The 15,622-nt window shown below is 37.1% G+C and overlaps 1 long non-coding RNA gene across 1 annotated transcript; it reads left to right on the forward strand.

Annotated features, from left to right (window-relative positions):
• Positions 1-375: 375 nt before the first annotated feature.
• Positions 376-1,678, forward strand: LOC145168523 (uncharacterized). The gene is made up of 3 exons (XR_013741909.1): positions 376-656; positions 854-969; positions 1,581-1,678. It is a non-coding gene; the product is annotated as an uncharacterized LOC145168523 (long non-coding RNA).
• Positions 1,679-15,622: the final 13,944 nt, after the last annotated feature.

A 15,622-nucleotide genomic window follows, 5' to 3' on the forward strand; every position in this document is an offset into this window, starting at 1 on the left:
CCTCATGTTTTATGATTTATGTGATATGGTTCTAGGGATACTCTGATGTTTAAACTATTTTGAAAATAAGATGTATGAACTTAATGGTTTTGAAATGAAATAAAATGTTTTAAATTGGCTCGAGTTTTATGGTCGTTACACTCTAAAAACTTTACCACAATAACTTTGTTTGATTTTTCGATTAATTTCAACTGTTTTTATTCTGTTTTGATTATGATGGGGCTTTATTTTTTGCAGGGCTAATTATACAAAACAATGGAACGTCTCGACAAAGTATTAGAGCCTTGAAGGAAGCTACCAGTGAGTATTATAAATCAATTAGGTGTTAGAAATATGAATTTTTTCTGATTTTAAGTACGATTTAATAGAAATGGCAACTCACGGGGGTCTCATGTTTGGACGAATTCTTGATATTAAACCTTGTTGATTTTTTTCAATGTTTATTTTGTTCAACTGGTAATTCCTTCTTCCTCCTCAATGAGGGCAGGTTTGGACGAGTTTTATATGGTCAGTGAATCATCTCTTATACTGTTGCTAACCTAATCGTTACCTCATCTATCATTATTTTCTTCTTGGAATTTGTTTGTGATTGAAAGATGATAGCAATGGTGTTTAGAGAGTTGTGGAAGACAGAGTCGTTGGCCTCATAAAATAAGGTAACGTGACAAAGGGAAATGCATACTAACTGTTTGACAAAACGCTTGAACCAAAATATCTATATCAGTTTGCAGCTATTTTTTTTATCATAAATTGAATGCTTTTCATTGTATCTAAACTTTTTATATAAGGTTATAGTATTTAATTTTTCATTGTATCTAAACTTTTTATTTAAAATGTTCCTTCTTTCTTGTAGAACACCAGATTGCCAACACAAGAATAAGACTTATACTGAATTGGTATTTATCAAATGGTTTTGCTACATTTCCAACTTCGCCCAATGTAGATGTGGTCAGTGATTCCCGGAGGATGGTAAGTATGTATTAAGTTTTAGTATTTTTGTACAACTATATTTTTATTCTTACACAATTTTGGGCTCATTTTTCAAGGATTTTATATGAATCATATAAACATACAAGCTCTTTTCTCAATGGCATTGAGATGTTCGTTGTCAATATGAAACTTTACCTTACAGGGAAAAAAATAGGTGAAAAAGGTTTTTTTTTTCTTATGAAAGTTGCTTGGTTTAGGAAGTTGAGGTGAGAAGACTCATTTCACGATATATTCATTTTTCATCATCTCCAAATGGGCAAAAAAATTATCATAATTCAGTTTAGATTGTTTCTTTTTTATTTTAGGAGGTTCTTATATGACATGTTGATAATGCAGAATTGGTTGATCAAAAAATGAAACTGAATAATGATTTAAATTTACTGTTTTTTTTTTTAATTATGATTTTGTTTCCTTTTTGTTGTCCAAAATACCCCCAACAGACACTTAGATTTTAATTACTTTGTTAATAGCAGTTTATTTTTTATCCACTCTAAAAGTATTGGTTAATAACTTAATATTATGGCGTTAGTTAATGTTATTTGACATTTTTTCCCCGATAGTAGAACATAATCTAAATTTTATTCTTGTAGGAAGAATTAGTGGAAGGAATGTCAAGAAAGAAGCAATCATTTGATTTGTTGACTCTTTTCTTATGATGATGCAAAAACGAGTTGTACTTTTTATTAGCTGAATGACTTGATGTAGCTTGACTATGTATTCCTTCTGCAACTTTTCATGGGCTCTGTTCTGTCTTAATAAGGCCCCGTTTGTTTGCATCTTAATACCACTTAATAAGCGATAGGTCTGAATCGGTAAGATTCAGACTGTTTGTTTATCTCTTATTTTGTGGTCTTAATCTGAATTTTATCACTTACCGAATCAGACTTAGAAGCCCATCTGAAAGGAAAAAAAAGACGCCCTAGCCCTCTCTCTTCTCGCTTTCGCTTGATTCTCTCGCTTCCATCAGCTGGTTATACTCTCGCCACTGAAGACCTTCCTCCCATCGTCATCTGCCGCCGTCGCCACCCTTCATAGCGCCATCTCCTGTCGCCGCAACCTTCACCATCGCCGACTCCAGCAGCATCATCAGGTTCTTTCGCTTTTCTTCTCTTTTCTCCTATTTTCTTGTCGTTTTTTTTCCTGATGTTACTTCAGAATAACATTCTTCAAGTGTAGAAGATGCTTCCATATTTCTCCTCTAACCAAGTGATCCCTGAATTCGGTGATTTCATAGAAAATTTGTTGTTTTTTTCTTTTATTTTTCTAAAATCAGATGGTGTATAGTCTTATGAAATCGTGGGTTTCTTTTTTTTCCTTCGTTTTTTCTGTGAAATCTTGTTTCTTTTTGTTTTCTCTTGGATTTTTCTGAAAATTTTGTTGATTTCTTGTTTCTCTTCGTTTTTATTGTGAAATGTTGCTGAAATATGTGGAAAACATTGCTGTGAAATCTTGATTTTTGTTGTTTCTCTTGTTTTTCTACTTTCCAACAACAAATGAGGTATTTTTTCTTTTGATTTGTTGTTTTTCTGAAATGTTGTTATGAAAGTATGCTTATGAATTCTGAAAAATCTGTGAACTCTTGTGAAATTATGTTGAAATCTGTGAAATTGATTATGAACATGTTATGGATTCACTAACTAAAAGTATGATGTTATATCTTGAACAGGCGGTGTCTATTAGTGGAGAAGATTTCATACCAGGCATTCATTAACATCATTTATTACGTATTGAAGTAAAGAAATTATGTTTTACACAGAAAGGGTATTTTGGGGAATAAGTGAAAATTAACAAGAGAATAGAAGATTTTTACTTTTTTAGATATGTTTTAGGTTATCATTGTTTTGGAGCTTTTAATTGTTTTGGGTACAACAATTAAGAAATAGGTTTGTCATTTGTGATATGAAATCTTGATTTTCTTGTATTATTATAATTAGTTGCTTTGAGTATAATCAAGAAATGATAGAGTTATGTTTGATTTGGATATATGTTTAATTTTCATTTATGTTTAATTTGGATTTTATGTGGTGTTTGTATATTTTTTTATAATTATTCAAGTAGTTGATTTGGTTATTTTATAAACAAAAAACGTTAAATTCAACAAAAAAAATAACACAGAAGCGTAAAATGGTCATTTTTATAATTCAGCATTGTAATTCAGAGGTTTCAACCAAACAGTATTTGAAAATTTACATCTTAGAAATTCAGACCTTCTTAGAAATTCAGACCTCTTAAAAATTCAGCTCTTAAAAATTCAGATCCTGTCAAACAGCCCCTAAGTCTTGATGTTTAACAATGCAAAATGGGTTCATAAATAAATGTTTTTAACTTTTTTGTTATTTTTTGCTGGTATTCTCTTTGTTCTATCTACACCTCTATTGATTAATTAGTGTAGGCTCATTTAGCTTCTGGGAGTAAAACTAACTTCCTAAAGTATGTTAAAAAGAGCATTACAACATACTTTCCAAGTAGCTATAGTCATCAGGTTCCTAAAATTTCATAATAAAATTATGATGGTGGAGTTTGGAACAAAGTGAAACTCCATTGCATTTCAAGACATGTTACCTGGAAGGAAATAGTGGTGTTTTCAATCAAAAGCATGATGTGTCTTGTGACTGATAATAGGAAACATTTTTTTTGATAAAACTATATTGGAAAAACTCAATACTCAGACCAATGCTGAAGTAAAAAAAAATATACAATAATTTGGTGTGAATTCTTGCAATAAAGGATCATTTTGTTAGTTTTTTGCGTTGTATAGATATTTTTTCTATTGTAACTTTAAAAATGAATATATTGATTCAATCATTGAAAAACAAACCATTTTTATTGATAAAATTATTTATATAATTTACATATATAGTTCCTGTTTTAATATCTTAATTGTAATAAATGGTCACTATGAAACATTTTTTCACAAAAATTTAGATAAACATTTACAATTAATGTAAAATTTTCACAACAATGTATTGTGATAACACTAATGGTTTTCCAATTCATTTGTACAAGTGTTATACCTTATGTTAATATTTCCTTTATGCAACATATTCTATTAAATTATATTTTTTAATTGATACGTATGAAAGTGTTTTGCATTCATATTTAAAAACTAAATATACAATATATAAACGTTTTAATTAATTATTTGTTATAAGTTTAATATACAGTTACACATTATTATTTATGAAATAACTTTTTACGTATCATATTTTTAATAAACTATTTTAATAAATTTTTATAAATCTTTGATTTTTCAATATCATTTTTAATCATCAATATTAATTTTCTTTTTTACCATTGGTTTCCACGTAGGGATGTCAAAAACCCCCGCGGGACCCCGATACCGTACGGGACTAATTTTTTAAAAAATTTGGGAGCGGGAGCGGGGGCGGGGGTGATATTAACTCCCGTTTATTTTCGGGACCGGGGGCGGGAGTGAGTATTTCCGTCCTGTACTCCCGTGGTGGCCCCGTTTATATATATATATATATATATATATATATATATATATATATATATATATATATATATATATATATATATATATATATATATATATATATATATATGTTTATAACTTTAGTGATGTTTTATGTTTGATCAATTCTTGATTTATCAAGGGCTTACATGTTTGTTTATATACAAAAGTTATTAAAAATAGTATTTTTAGCCTAAAACAAAGCAATTTTTTAGCAAAAAAAAAATTCATTTTTAAGCCTATAAACCGGGAGTACCGGGGGAACGGGGGCGGGACCAGGGGCGGGACCGGAGGCTGTGTAAGCGGGGGATCCGGGGGCGGGATCGGGAGCGGGGGCAACAAGTGATTTCGGGAGCGGGGGCGGGGGCAACCATTTCCGCTCCCGTTTGGTCCCGTTGACATCCCTATTTCCACGGATTGTAACCTAATATAACTATAATATCAACTAGTAAAGAACCCGCGGCTATGCCGCTTTTGGGGTATTATGGGAAAAATCGGCAAATTTTAAAAGATATGTGTTGAAATTGTAATCACCACAAATAGGAGAGTAAGTTGACACCCCCTAAAATTTGTACCACCAAAAAAGGGACATTGGTGGATAAAATCCAAGAGTGTTGTGACAATAATGTTAAAGTTGTCAAAGTTGAGAAAATATGGTGGCAAAATTCAAAAGGAGGTTTTTTGTGTTTTTTATATCAAAATGTAAAAGTTTTGACTACAAGGACGAAAAGTGTCAAATTCATTAAAGATTTGTGGCAAAAACACCAAAATGTAAAACTTTTCACTGCAAGGACTAAAAATGTCAAAGTCACTAAAGATTTGTGGCAAAAACCTAAAGACACAAAAACTTAATCAAAACATAAAAATGTAACGCCTGGATCCCGAGTTTAACAAAAGAAAAGAAGAGAAGAGAAAAGAAAGTTACGAGAGAAAAGAAGAGAAAGGAAAGGAAAACAAAATTTTCTTTTGTGTTCCCGAGTTGGAGAGAAGTGGAAAGAAAATGAATCATTTTGTTCTTTCTTTCCAAATCCTCCCAAATCGAAAGGAAAGTTAGGAGGGAAAATGATACTCCCATTTCTCTTCACTTCCTTCTACTTCCCTCCTTTAATGAAACTCGGGAACATCAGTTTCTTTTATTTTCTTCTCATTTCCACTCATTTCCTTTCCTTTCTCTCATTAAGTTCAACTCGGGAACGGGGTGTAAAAGTTTTGACTTTAGGGACTAAAAGTGTCAAATTCACTAAATTCTTGTGGCAAAAACCTAAAGGTAAAAAAGTACTATTGCTAAGCTCCCTTGGATTTAATATATATATATATATATATATATATATATATATATATATATATATATATATATATATATATATATATATATATATATATATATATATAACACATGTACTTTTCTACAAGCAAATTGTTATTGTTTTTTATAAGTGGCAACGGAAATCGTGAGATTTGTGGAAAAAGAAAAATTCTGCGTGAGAGAACCGATACACGCCAACCATATGTAGTGACTAAATTTGTAAATGTATCATATGATATTATACGCGTAATTTTGTTTTTTATTTCAATTGTTTTATGGAAAGTTCAATTAAGAATCAATCTTGGGAGCTCCCATCAGCCCGTTCCATAAGTAAACGTGGGAGTTAAATCAAACGGAATGGTTAATATAGGAAAATAGAATATTAGAAAACGTGAAAACTAACTATTCATAGTTTAATATTTTTATTTAATTTTTATTTTCTATTTTTTGTCATCAAAAAAATAATCAAACATATCAAAATTAACAATTTTGTATTTATAACAGTTAGGAATCAATATGAATATATTTTAATGACAAAAAATAGTGTTACAAATCAAATGTCAATATTGGAACTTAATTTTGTTAATTTGTCTTCAAAGTATATTGATATTAAAAAAAAAGTAAAAATAAAATATGATAAAAGCTATAAACTTTGATATATTTAAACAATAATTGTTAAAAAAACGTAAAAATAAAAGAAAAAATAATGATCATTAAACTTTAGATGATTGATTCTTATAGTTTTTAATATTTTTATGAGATCTATTTAACTTATATATAAATGGAAAAAAAAAAGTTACGGTCATTCTCGAACTTGAGAACCATGGATTCTCATCTATTTATAGCTAGTAGAAATATGTAGTAAAAAATTGTCAGCTTAACAAAATGTTAATTCTTAGCGTTCTTGTAATTGTCTAATAGACCAATACATGTGTTGCGGGCTATAAATTCTTGGATATTCTAACAAAATATAATTCGAGTTTGGATGCAAATTTGAATTCAACTAAAAAAATAGTAAACCCATATCTTTCTATGACTAGGAGTTCTAATGGCCGGCTGGACACTCGAGTCTTAAAATTGTTTCTCACAAATAAATAAAAAGTTAAACACTTATATTGAAATAATCATCTCATATCTAAGGGGCTGATTGGTTAACTTATGATTTTTTATAAATACTTTTTAACTTATACTTATAATTTATAAGCTAATAAGTTAGGTATGACTTACTTATAGATTTTGACTTAATTACAATATGTCATCTTGATAAGCTATTCCTATCCAAACATCATTTTTATCTTATACCGGTGTGAAAACAATAATAAACTAAAAAAAACTTAAATAAATTTACTCAAACACCCTCTAAGAATAAAATAATACAATTGGTTTGGAAATCACCTATGCTGCAATTTGGGCCTGGACTCATCACATGAAAATCAACTAGTCTTTTACAATAGCCTTAGCTCTTGTGATTCTCATGAAAAAAAAGGGCTACGTACAATTCAAAATAATCTTTGTTACTCTTGGATTTTTAAACATGCTAATAGCTAGAGACTGTTGGAAGAAAAATATATGAATTTACCTATCAAATCAAAAAATATTGTAAAAGCGTCCATTATCACAACTCTTGGTTTTAAATCAATATTAAATTAAGACAAAACTGTAAAAATGATCCCTATGGTATGTATTTTTTCCGAATTTTGGTTCAAACCTTGATTTTTTTTTTACTTTATGGTCCTTTTGAGCTAGTTTCGTTACGGATTTGGTCCCTCTGTAAACTGAAATAACTGTAATACCCTTGGGATGTTTATTTTCTATTTTTCTTTCATTTTTTTAAAATCTAATACTTATTTATTTATTTAAATAGTTCAAAATAAGAGGGTCTCACCTTCTCTCTCTCTCACTCTCTCTTTCTCTCTCTCTCTCTCTCTCACACACACATAATCATTCAACATTGATTTGGAGTGCCAATGTGTATCATTGTATGTGTATGTCAAAGAAGATGAACAAGAAAACTAAATATGGTGCAAATGGTCTAAGAATACGAGAGTTGCAAATGGTCTAAGAATACGAGAGTTGCAAATGATATGTGGATAAACATTGGGGCTTGTGGAGGGGCATTAAGACATGAGTGAGAAAAGGCTTATGTTCTTCCTTTAGTGGCGGAGCAAATCCGTTGAGTATACTCATGTTTTCTTTGATCTTCGGAATCGAAGAGATCAAGCAATCTCAAAACGAAGGAATGGTCTATATATCATTTTGTAAGTTTAGGATCTGTTTTAGAAGAAGGCACAAATCTAAGAAGAAATTCATACACAACTTAAAGATGCAGCCATGATGGATCCATTCTGAATTCATCGTCTTCTTGATCGTACACATCTAGCATCTTGTTGTCACGAGTAGTAGTATCAGGTAGAGATCGAAACAGATTTGCAGACACCATTTTCGTGATTTCATGTACTGTAAATATGGGATAGGATGTCTTAAATTGAGCAACAATGGAGAAATCGGGCAATAATGTTGAAATAAAGCAACAATCGGGCACATTCCCTTTTCATTCTGGAGGATTCTCCCTAGTCATCATCTTCTTTACATAGAACCGTAAATATCTCAATTTTTTTTGCTTTTCTTTGTTTCAATCTTCAGTCGACACTTATAAAAAAACAATCAAACATTTGTTCTTGGTATTCGTTGATAACCGATTAGGGAAGTAGTACATCTATTCTTCATCTTTTTACCCAGCCTTGGTGGGGTTGATTGGGGGTGGAACACGTATAGTCAACATGTGTGTAACGTCTCAAAAATCACAACAAATTTAAACTTTTCAAAAAAACCCATTTACTAAAAGAAGTGTTTACATAACCATTTTTTTTCAAAACATTATCCAAAAACAGAGTCTCCTAAGATCAACAACATAAAAACCAGGATGTATACAGTCACACCTTCGCCTTGCCACAGTCCTCTGAAGTACCTGAAACAAAAATAAAACAGTAAGCCAATGCTTAGTGAGTTCCCCGAAAGTACCACCACATAATCATAACTAATAACAACATACAAACATGAACAGCCATCCTGACTGGACCGCCTCATAGGGCCTACAACCTATCTGGATCGTTCCACGAGCAGCCGGCCTGATTGGACTTCCTCGTAGGGCCTACAGTCTATCCAAACCGCTCTACGGGCGCTGGCCTAACTGGACCGCCTCGCAGGGCCTATAACATATCCGGTCGTCCCCGGGTGTCTTGGCCTACAACACAAAGTAGGACCGCCTCAACCCACACCAACATGTCGACATATGCAACAAACAAACATGAACACAAGGACAACAAATACGTATAATCATACGGCTCTAACGGATCACAACAGCATAACAACATACAGTAACCAATATATCAATCCAATGGGCCGCCCTCGGTGCCTTCGACCCGTAATTACAGTGAGGAAAACTCACCTCACAGTCTGATGAATATTTGATCAATACTCTGCTCCCAAATACCGGCTCAACCCAAATCCTAAATGTCAAAACATTTCCATTCTAAATTAATAACACTTCCCCACAAATACCCTTGGTCAAAACTGGTCAAAGTCAACAAGTCAACCATGTCAACACAGCCGAGTCAACTTAGCCGAGTTGACTCAGGCTTCGTACGCAGGGCGTACTTTGAAAGTAAGTGGGGTTTACAAGTTGTACGAGACATCTGAGCCAGATCTGCGTACGTTCAGCGTACCCTACGCTACGTCCAACGTACGCAGTAGTCCCCTCTTAGCCTATTAAGCACTTATTTCTTCGACTTAACACGTCCAATTACAGATCCAAGGCTAAAATACCATCATGGGTCATAAAAGTTTCCAACTTTATGACTTTTCATGTCAATTAAGTGCTTAAAACACAAAATCTCAACATCTTAATGCATTAAGACCTTTTATAGCATGCATGAAGTAAAACTAACCATCAAGACCACATTTTTATGACTTAAGACCCCTTATAAGGTTTGAGAGGATGACTTATTTGATCAAGAACATGCCATGCTCAAGAATCACCATATTTGGGACCAAAAAGTTCCCTAAAGGAAGAAATGGCTAGATCTACAAGATAGAGTGATCAAGTTGTGAACTTTTTACCTCCAAGAGGTTGGTAGCAAAAGAGGAATCCCATATCTAATTTGCTTCCAAGCTTCAAGGTTCTTGAACCAACTTCTCTTTCTTCAAGAACACCGAAAAGGCACACAAATGAGCTCAAAACACTCTTTCTCACTTAGGGTTTGCTAGAGCGTCGAAATCTCAGATGGGGGCTGATGAGAGAATGATAAGTGAGGCTATAATGGTGTTTATATGTGGACCAAACCCTAAAAATTAGGGTTTGGAGTTTCTCCACGTACGTCCAGCGTACGAGGTGTATGCCCAGCGTACTAGGGTCCGCCCTATTACGCTCAGCGTACACAACGTACGCCCATCGTACTACTCCAATGCCCAAAATTGCTAAAATGCCACTATAGGCCATTTTGTACTCTTTCTTATACTCAGGGACCAAAATGTAATATTTATTCATACATATGGTTAAAATTGAAAACACCTTAACATCGGGATGTTATAATTCTCCCGTACTTGAACTAGACTTCGTCCTCCAAGTTGGCCGTCACGAACAACTCATGATAATGCTCCTGCATCTCCGCCTCCGGCTGCCAGGTCCACTCGGAGCCTTTCATATGCTACCACTGAACTCTTACCAAAGGTGTGTCCTTGTTTTGCAGAATCTTTATCTTCCTTTCCACTATCGCTACCGACCTCTCAACATAATTCAGGCGCTCATCGACCTGAATATCATCCAATGGGACCACTGCCTCATTGTCCAACACGCACTTCCGCAATAGCGAAACATGGAAAGTGTTGTGGATCTAGCTGAGCTCACTCAGAAAATCCAATCGGTAGGCCACCCTGCTTACCCTGGCGATCATACAGAACGATCCAATATACCGAGGGCCCAATTTACCCTTCTTCCTGAAGCGTATCACACCCTTCCAGGGTGAGACCTTCAGTGGTACTATATCGCCGACATGAAATTCCAACTCTGATTGGCGTCGGTCGGTATAACTCTTCTGCCGACTCTGAGCTGTATGCAATCTCTGCCTGATCTGCTGAATAAGGTCTGTGGTCTGAAGGACTACCTCAGTCCTTTGCATGACCTTTTGACCAACCTCCTCCAAACAAACTGGGGTACGACACCTCCGACCATACAAGAGCTCAAAAGGCAGGGCACCAATGTTGGAGTGATATTTGTTCTTCTAGGAGAACTATGCAAGAGATAGGTAGGAATCCCAACTCCCACCAAAATCTATAACACAAGCCCGCAACATATCCTCAAGTGTCTGTATGTTCCGATCACTCTGGCCGTCAGTCTGCGGATGATAAGCAGTGCTGAAATGTAGCCTTGTGCCCAGTTCCACGTGGAACTTTTGCCAGAATCAGGAAGTGAACCGAACATCTCAGTCAGAAACAATGGAGACCGAAACCCCATGACGAGCAACAGTCTCCCGAACATACTGAAACATCCCAAAAATACGACTCAAAATTTTCATTTTTCATTCAAGCGAAAATAGTATTTCAAATCATTGTTCATACAACCTAAATAAAATAAGTATGTAAAATATCAAGAAAATCAGAGTGGGCCCCATAAACAGAAACCATATGGTGTGTGTGATGCAGTCACCTCAAGCTCTTCCCCTTGCCACTGGAAGTACGTAAAACATAAACTGAAAACCGTAAGCACAAAGCTTAGTGAATTCCCCAAACTACCCCATACCATACATAATAAATCATACACTGCGCCCCCGCCCGGCATCGGGCCTCGCCCGGCATCAGGCCCACCCGGCATCGGGCCTCGCCCGGCATCAGGCCCACCCGGCATCGAGCCTCGCTCGGTATACATATATGTTATTCTCAGGCCTCGCCTGTCACTGGGCCTCGCCCGCTATACACATACAATCAATATCATATAATCATGCTAGCACATATAATAATCATAAACACTAGCATATGTTCCAGTCCTCAGGTCTCGCCTGGCATCGAGCCCCGCCCGATATATATAACAATGCATAACACATGCAAGGGTCACGCAGACTCCTAGCATCATAATATAATCAATAAGGGCCGACATTGGTGTCTTAGACCCGCTAAACCCAGTGAGGAAACTCACCTCAAATGTTGAATCTTACTGAAAGAAATCCCTAGCTGCTGCCCTGACGACTCCCCGAGCTATCTGTACAAAATAACACCCAGTTAACACTTGGGTTCCAAACTATAATTAATAATCCATACTTAGGTAAAATGACCATTTTACCCCTGGCCTAGCTTGATCCAAAACTAAGGCCCAAATCCATAAACCAACAGATCTACAAATGCCCACTTATGGCCCAATTTTCCAAATTGGGCCCAAACCCCAAATGGGCCTTGCCCTAAAGCCTACTAAAATTCCTTAATCTAAAAGCTTAATTCCAGATGGCCCAAAAGGCCCAAAGCAACAAAGTCCAAGAAAATGGCCCAAACAACGCCAAGCCCAACTGCCTGAGTACGCGGGGCGTACTCAGCTGTACGCTAAGCGTACACGCTGCATGGCTTGTACGTTGTGCCTACGAGCTTGTACGCCCAACGTACTCACCCATTAAGCCATTTCTCCAATAAGCCCTTAACCACTTAAGTCCAAGAGTCGCAATCACAGATCTGAACCCATAAAGTCGTCAACTTGGTGGCTTTGTATGCCCTAATTGGGCCTAAACTCGAAATATAACATTCTACGTCCATAAAAATGGCCATTACTCATGCATGGTTGGATTAAAGCTTCAAAGGTGGCAACTTTATGACTCTAGGACTCAAAGAACACCAAGAGTAGCAACTCTAAGCTTCGGAAATGGAAATAATCCACAAGAGTTCATCAAAGGGACCTCCAAAAGCTAAAACATGGAGATCTAAGATTCTAAAGATCAAGATCAAGACTTTATACCTTACACAAGCTAGATATGGAGCAAATAATCCAGATATACAAGCTTCTCCTTGAACCACCACCTTGCTCCAACCTTCTCTTCCTTGAAAATGGGACAAAACACACCAAAATACACTCTAAAGACCATTCAAACTCAAGAACACTAAAAAATGGGGTTAGGGTTTTGTGGAGGCTATTTAGGGACAAGAGGGAGGCCAGTAGAGAAGATCCTTAGGGAATAATGTTCTATAAATAGTGCTCAAACCCAAAATATTAGGGTTTTAGGGTCTAGACACGTACGTTGCACGTACTCCTTTGTACACAAGGCGTACGTGCATGGCACCCACGTCCAATCTACATCGGTACACTCAACGTACATAGGGTGGTATGCCACGCGTAATGCACACCCTAAGCCCAATAAGAAAAGATGCAACGATTTCAATGCCCAACTCATAACAGTTAAATAACCATAAATTTAAATAAATACCTCGGAAATATCGAGAGTTACACATACAGGTCGGCCAACGTTTCGGCCGAAGAGCTCTCCCGGATGGCCAAAAAGTGGGCACTCTTGGTCAATCGATCCACGATGACCCATATAGCATCAAAACCCTTGGTAGTCTTCGGCAACTTGGTGATAAATTCCATGGTGATCTGTTCCCACTTCCACATGCCAACCTCCAAAGGCTACAACTTGCCATGTGTCCTTTGATGCTCGGCCTTGACCATCCTACAGGTCATACACCTCTCAACTAACTAGGCTATCTCCTTCTTCATACATGGCCACCAATAACTTAATATCAGATCCCGATACATCTTGGTGGCTCTCGGGTGTATAAAAAAGCGAAACTTATGAGCCTCCTCCAACACTATCTGCCTGATCCTACCAGAAACTGGAACCCAAACCCGACCACACCGGGTCAACAACCCCCGACTATCAGTGACAAACCTGTTGATCTCTCCCTAAATCCTCACATGTTTCCAGTTCTCCTTCCTAACTCCCTCTGCTTGTGCCTCTCTAATCAAATCCAAAAGTAGAGAATCAACAGATATCCTCATACACATCTCTCCAGCTGAAGATCCAGCCGACTTGCGGCTCAAGGCATTCGCTACCACATTCGCTTTACCCGGATGGTAAAGGATCTTGCAGTCATAACCCTTGACCATGTCCAGCCATCTGCGATGCCTCATGTTTAGGTTCGGATGGTCCATAAGATATCTCAAACTATTGTGATCCGTGTAAATGGTACAACGGACCCCATATAGATAATGTCTCAAAATCTTAAGGGAAAAAACCACTGCCCCCAACTCCAAGTCATGAGTAGGATATCACGCCTCATGCGGCTTCAGCTGCCGTGAAGCATAAGCAATCACTCGTCCCCTTTGAATAAGGACTGCCCCCAAACCAGTGATGAATGCATCACAAAATACCATGAAATCCTCAACACCCTATGGAATGTTCAACACCGAGGCCTCGCATAATCTTTATCGCAGTGTCTCAAAAGCAACCTGTTGCTCAGGGCCCCATCGGAAATCCACTCCCTTCCTCTTCAGACGAGTAAGGGGTACTACGATCTTGGAGAAGTCCTAAATAAATCTCTGATAATATCCCACCAAACCCAAGAAACTCCTGATCTTTGAGGGAGATTTCGGAAGCTCGCACTGCATCACGACCTTGAATCTTGGCCCAATCGACCAAAATCTCATCCTGGTTAATGAGATGTTCCAGAAACTGGACCACTCGTAACCAAAACTCACACTTCAAGAACTTGGCATTCAGCCGCTCCCCGCCTCAATACTCCCAAAAGCTCTCGAAGGTGCTCCTCATGCTGCTCTGTGGTCTTGGAATATACCAAGATATCATCAATGAACACAATGAATGATCGATTGACCATCTGCCTGCATACCATATTCATCAAATCCATAAACACTGTTGGCGCATTGGTGAGCCTAAATGGCATCACCACAAACTCGTAATGCCCATAATGAGTCCGGAATGCGGTCTTCTCCACGTCCTCCTCTCTCACCCTCACTTGATGATACCCCAATCTCAATTCGATCTTGGAGAACCAAGATGCACCCTGCAACTGGTCAAAGAGGTCATCAATCAGTGTAAGGGGATAAAAATTCTTCACCGTCAACTTGTTCAACTCCCGGTAATCAATGCACATCCAGTGTGAACCATCATTTATCTTGACGACCAGTATCGGCGCACGCCACGACGAACTGCTCGGCTTGATGAACTGCTTTCCTAACAACTCCTGAAGCTGAGAGGACAACTCCTGCATCTCGGGTGGTTCCAAGTGGTACGACGCCTTGGCAATCAGAGTCGCACCTGACACTAGGTCAATCCTGAACTCAACCTGCCTCTCGGGAGGCACACCGAGCAACTCCTCTAGAAACACATCAACAAACTCCCTGATAACTGGCACCTCTGAAACTGTAAGTCCACTCCCCTGCCCGAGTATCAACCACATAGGCAAGATAACCCATACACCCATGCTGAATATACTGCAGAGCCCTGGCTACCAAAAAAAACCCTGATCCAACCCTGGTACCCTCTCCATAGATGACCAGTTCTCCCCCATTTGGGGTTCGAACTATCACTCGTTGAACCTCGCAATCGATCATAACACCAACCTTGCTCAGCCAATCAATCCCTACTATCACGCATACATCCCCCATGGGGATAGGGATCAAATCAACCGGATAAGGCACCTCGAAGATCTCCAATACACAACCCTGATACACTCTAGATGCAGAAACCCTGTGTTTGTTGGCGATAGAAACCTGCAACGGACAATCCGACTCGCTAAGGGTCATACCAAAATCCCTACTAAAAGATCGAGACATGAAGAACCGACTCGCGCCCGACTCA

This window comes from Lactuca virosa, chromosome 4 (assembly GCF_052849685.1).
Source record: "Lactuca virosa cultivar CGN04683 chromosome 4, Lactuca_virosa_CGN04683_v6, whole genome shotgun sequence".
Classification (NCBI taxonomy): Eukaryota; Viridiplantae; Streptophyta; class Magnoliopsida; order Asterales; family Asteraceae; genus Lactuca; species Lactuca virosa.